A 6,000-nucleotide genomic window follows, 5' to 3' on the forward strand; every position below is an offset into this window, starting at 1 on the left:
TGCAAAGATTGCTTCATCTTATTGGATACGCATGTGGGAGCGTTGTCAGTTTCAATTCACGCAGGTATCCCCATACATGCCATTATTTCCAATAAATGTGTAATTACCCCATCAGCCTTTCAGAACGTGAAGCAGTTACCCACTGAAACCCTGAGTATGTGTCCATGGTATGATGTTTTCCAAATTCTGCAAAATAGAAAATATATATCTACCAGATACCATTTCTTTTGGTATCCCTAGGGTTACTACCAGCAGGTAATGGAGTTTGGTTGTATAGAGACCACCTAAGACATTTTTTTATTATTTCTTTGGCTTTTTGCTAAGTGATGGAAAAAATTTTTTTCTTTAAGCCTTTTCCACTACTATTTTATTTCTCACGAGATTTTGAGGCTTCTAACACATTTCCTATTAGTAATTGGTCAATTTCCTCATTTCCTTGAGCTAATGGACCTGGCAAACCTGTATGAGACTGAATATAAGTAATATATAGTAAATAGTTTCTACTTCTGATGGCTCGTTGAAATTGTATAAATAACCAAGTTAATTCTGAGTTAGCAGTAAAATTTATCAGTCTTTATAGGCAAAACAAGTTTTTGCCTATAAAGAATCAGTAATTATGTTAAGGGATTCAGGATAATCTAATAATACCGTAAGGATTGCATATATTTGTGATTTTTGAACCGATGTATATGGACTTTTTGATCACCTTGCTTATTTTTTCTGACCTATAACCTGCCGTCCCTATCCTGTTTGCATCAGTATAAAATGTTGGCGCTTCTGGAATTGGTGTTCTCTTTACTATATGTTGTAAGACCCCCGAAACTGGGGAGACCTCTGCTCAAGTCCAGGGATGAGCTGGCCGGCACCCCAATAACTCGAGAGAAAACCGCACCTGATGCAAACTGAAAGAGGCTTTAGCCGGCAGGGCAGGGGAGTTCGACAGTAGGGGGCTTTTAAAGGAAAAAGTGAGGAATTGGGAGGAGTTGGGAGGAGTTTGGCTACAGCTCTTCTCTGGCGGGTGTCCTTGGTAAAATTACAAGGCATGGGGAGTGGGGAGTGAGTTGTAGCTCTTCTTTGTGGAGTTTATCTCCGTGTCCTTAGCACAGGGAGCCAGGCAAGCCAGGCAAGTTCTTTCAAAGTGCTTCTTTCTGGCAGTATTTTTAGAGATCAGGGAAAACAAGCTTGGGAGAACGTTTAGGGGCTTTACCTTTCAGGGAGAAATGCTTTAAGTCAGGGTCTCACATCATGAAAGAATATAACTTGTTCTTTTTTATAAACTGTATACATTTGCTTTTTGAATGTTATTAATTTCACACAAGTAGTTACTACAAGCTCTTTGCCAGTCTTCATTGATATCCATAATGATGTGATCTCAGCATTTTTAAGAGATGCTACAATTTCGGCTGGATCTGTCCCTAACAATTGACATAATCTTATTCTACCTTTTATAATTAGTTCAGAAATCTTTTCTATATATGTCTTAACTTTTTTACTTTGTTTATGAGCTAAGAAAATCCATTCCATAATACTATCTTCTCTTTGCATAATGATCCCAGTAGGAGAATGAGTTGAAAATAAAATGACCAGAATACAATCAAGTTTAGGATCAATTAGATCCACGTATGCCTTTCACAGTCTTTGTTCTATAAGAGCTAACTCTTCTTCTGCTTCTGCCGTTAGGCATCTTGGACTGTTTACATTGGAGTCTCCTTGTAATGTTTGAAACAAATTACTTAACTCATATGTACTTAACCCAATTGTAGACGCCAGCCAGTTAATATCTCCCATTGATTTTTGAAAATCATTAAGAGTTTGCAATTGGCCCCTTTGGCTCTGTACCTATTGTGATCAAGTTTTTTGTTGACTGATTCTGTAACCCAAATAACTAAGTGAATCTCCTTCTTGCATTTTTCTGAAGCAACCTGTAAACCCCAGAATGGCGGAATTCTCTGTGTTACCTTAAACATATTCTCTAAGACATCTTTGTCAGAATCAGCCAACAGAATGCCATCCACATAATGATAAATAATAGATCAAGGGAATTGCTTTTGAATTATTTCTAATGGTTGTTGCACAAAATATTGACACAAAACTGAACTATTTAACAGTCCCTGTGGAAGTACCATCCAGTGGTATCTCTTTAGTAGATGACTATTATTCAGAGTGGGTACCGAGATGGCAAACCTTTCCCTATATCGCTCATGTAAGGGAATTGTGAAAAAGCAATCTTTCTGGGCTGGTGAGATGGCTCAGTGGGTAAGAGCACCCGACTGCTCTTCCGAAGGTCAGGAGTTCAAATCCCAGCAACCACATGGTGGCTCACAACCATCTGTAACAAGATCTGACTCCCTCTTCTGGAGTGTCTGAGGACAGCTACAGTGTACTTACATATAATAAATAAATAAATAAATCTTTAAAAAAAAAAAAGAAAGAAAAGAAAAAGCAATCTTTCATGTCAATTATTGTTATAGGCTATGATCTCAGGAACAAAGATGGTGAAGGAAATCCATGCTGCAAAGGATCCATTGGTTGGATTACCTTATTAACTGCTCTTAAATCCCTTATCATTCTCCATTTTCCTGATTTCTTTTTTACAACACACACAGGGGAATTCCTTGACTAGTAGACTCTTCTATATGTTGAACCTCCAGCAGCTCTTGTACCAGTTTTTCAAGTACCTACACTTTTTTTGGTTTTGTTTTGTTTTGTTTTGTCATGGGCTCCTGCTTTTACTTAGCAGACCGGTTTGATAACCATTTTAGGGGCAAGGATGTTGGTGTGCCAATGGTGGCCCCTTTTATAACTTTGGAAACTCAATCTCTAAGATGTCCTGTGTATAGACAATGGGCACAGGTTATGGTGGTTCTTGATCAATACCTTCCCTAGAAGTATCTATCATATCACCCCTAATTTCCTCATTTGCTGTCCCTGGAATTGTAAGGATATTAATTTGAGTACCCCATTGTTGTTAAAGACCCCTTCCCTATAAGTATATGGGCATGTCAGCCACATAAGGTTTCAGTTTCCCTGTTTGCCCTTCTGGTCCCACACAGCTAATCCATCAAACATTCTGTCTTATTCATGATCATTTACCAATTACTATAAGCTGTGTGTAAACCTTCCGAAATGGCCAATCTGGATTCCAAGACTTTTGTGAAAGTATACTAACATCAGCTCCTACATCCACCAAAACTTCTATGCCAAACATTTATTTATACCATTAATTTGGGTCTCTGATCATTAACCACTATTTTCCAGAACAAACATTTTTTAATACTCCCCAAAGCCCCCATGCTTTCAATTGAACCGGCCTTGCCCTTGATGTAGAGAGCTGAGCAACTCTAGTCCCCACATCTCCCTTTTTACATATGCCATGATTTTTATTTCTTCCTTGCTATCCCCTTCGACTACACCTGAATGCACAATAAATCCTTGAGAAGTTAACCCACTTCTTCCCAAGATTATTCCCACTGTCTCTGAGTGTGAAGAATCATAAACACCAGTGGTTAACTTGTAACATTAAACTTTTGGGGATAATGTAAGAGGGATTTCTGTAGCCAGCTCCAAAGCTGCACTTCCTTCTGTAGTATGTATAAGATCAGAAATACTCAGTTTTGATTTTCTTGCCCACTTAGTACAACCTGGCTGACCAAAGGAAAATGGCACTTATTGTTTGCTGCAGGGCCTCAAGCTGACAGGCCCCTCCTTGGTTCATTTCCTGAAGGCAAGAGTTACCTCCCATCTCTCTTACACCAGCAATCCTTAGACCAATGTTTGCCCTTTCCACAGTAGCTACAAGACCCTGGAAGCATTTCTGACTCCTAGTAACCAGAATCTGTTTGCTTTCTTCTATGAGTACCATATTCTCTAGAATCATTGTACCTGCCATTTTGAGTGCTGACTCTTCTAGCTTTACAATTTATTTAGAAATGACCAAATTCACCAAATTCACCACAACTAAAGCACTGGGTATTTTGATTCCTGAAATTTCTAGCTTTGATTTGCCCAATGATCTTGGCATGATGTTCCTGAGAACCAACACCAGTTGTCTCCTTATCTTATCTTCTTCGACTGGGGCTCCTCCTGCTTTCAATGGTCTGATCGCTCCCTCACGTTTGGTATTTGCATTTTCAAATGCCAGTATCTCAATCAATGACTGTCTGGTTTCAGGGTCTAATATGGCTCTACAGCTGAACCCAACCTCAGTAAGAATTCTGTAAAGTCTCCTCCAGAACCCTGTATTACCTTAGTAAACAAGGTGCATTTTGACCCTGCCCCTCCCCCATGTTCCTCAGTCATATGCCAAGCTCTTAAAGCTGCATCAAGACATTGTTCTTTGGAACTAATGAACCATCCAGTTGGATTTGTTCTTGTAAATCAGCATAATGTCCTTCACCAAGCAGCTGGTCTTTAGTAATAGTTAGCTCCTTCTTGCTACATTTTGTTTTTCTATTTTTGTGGCTTTGTGCCTCCACCATGACAAACATTGTAATTGCTCTCTAGCTTCTAGTAGAGCTGACACTAATCCCTTCCAATCCTGTGGGGTAACCCTATGCTGTGTAGCCCAGTCATTTAGCATGTCTTTAACAAAAGGAGAATGAAAACCATACAGCACAATAGCCTCTTTATTTATTTATTTATTTATTTATTTATTTATTTATTTATTATGTGTACACTGTAGCTGTCTTCAGACACTCCAGAAGAGGACATCAGATTTCGGTACGGGTGGTTGTGAGCCACCATGTGGTTGCTGGGATTTGAACTCAGGACCTTTGGAAGAGCAGTTGGTGCTCTTAACCACTGAGCCATCTCACCAGCCCATTTTAAAAAAAAAGATTTATTTACAATAGCCTCTTAAAAATGCTTTAGATTAAAAAAAAAAAAAAAAGCTTTAGATCTAGCATTTGTATCGGATGCCAGGTCAATTCCTTATAGGCAGGAATACCATCATTAGCAGGCATATGCTGCACAAAGACTGGGAAGGCTGAAGGTGCCTGTGTAGCCCAAGCAAATCCTCCGGTGGTGCATTTGGCTGAACACTATCTAGCTGGCCCTGTCCCATTTCCTGTACCTCCCAGCCTCTAGTTTCACAAAGGTGCTCTGGGCAGGTGGAGTGGAGCAGGGTGAGGTGACAGTTTAGCTTCCAGCCGAGATTGCTTCTTGCTTTCACCATGTGGTAAACTCCTGGTCTCAGACACCAAGCCTGCCATGATTTGTTCTCCTCCTGTTCTTTCTGTTTTCCAAGCACTTCCACCTCCATCTGCATAGCCTCCAGGTGCGAAGCCAACTCTGCAAATCTTCTCTAGCAGAAGGGAATCGTGGAGTTTCCCCGTAAACTTTTTCAAAATAGTATACATGAAAACTATGAAGCAAAACCAAAAAGCCCCTCTGGGAGCAAGGCAGAGGACCACCCTGCAGCTGCTTCTGCTATTTTGCCAACCTCTTTAAACATTGCTCACCCATCAAAACCTGACTTTTCCTCATTACCTTAGAAGCAGAGTTGCCCGTAATCCCTAAGCCACATTGGGTACCATCCGTAGGCGTAGATTTTTCAAAACCTACTTTTAATAAGGATTCTTAAATGCTTCAACCTCCCTTCTAGTCCACCACTCACCAGAGGGAGTGGAAAGGAAAGGTTAATAGGGCAAAGGAGGATGTGGACCTGTTTAGAAATAGTTCTTGGAGCGAATCCAATCTGCATTGTCAGGATATCAGCAGTTCAGCTCCCATGAATCAGCAGAGGCAGCTCCATCCACTCACAAACACCATTCACGAATCAGCAATGGCAGGTCACAAAAACACCATTCACAAATACCTAGAACACTACCAGAAGTTTTCTGGGGGCATTTCTCTCGATGAAGTCATGACAAATGATGACCAACAAAGAATGGTAAGGCATACCAATACCACCCAGCATCTTCAGTGAAGACAAGTGTCAGCAAAGCCCAACAACTACCAACAAAGAATGGTAAGGGTACCAATACCACCCAGCATCATCCA

The sequence above is a fragment of the Mus caroli genome, unplaced genomic scaffold (assembly GCF_978045245.1).
Source record: "Mus caroli unplaced genomic scaffold, Mus_caroli_1 scaffold_20, whole genome shotgun sequence".
In the NCBI taxonomy this organism is placed as follows: domain Eukaryota; kingdom Metazoa; phylum Chordata; class Mammalia; order Rodentia; family Muridae; genus Mus; species Mus caroli.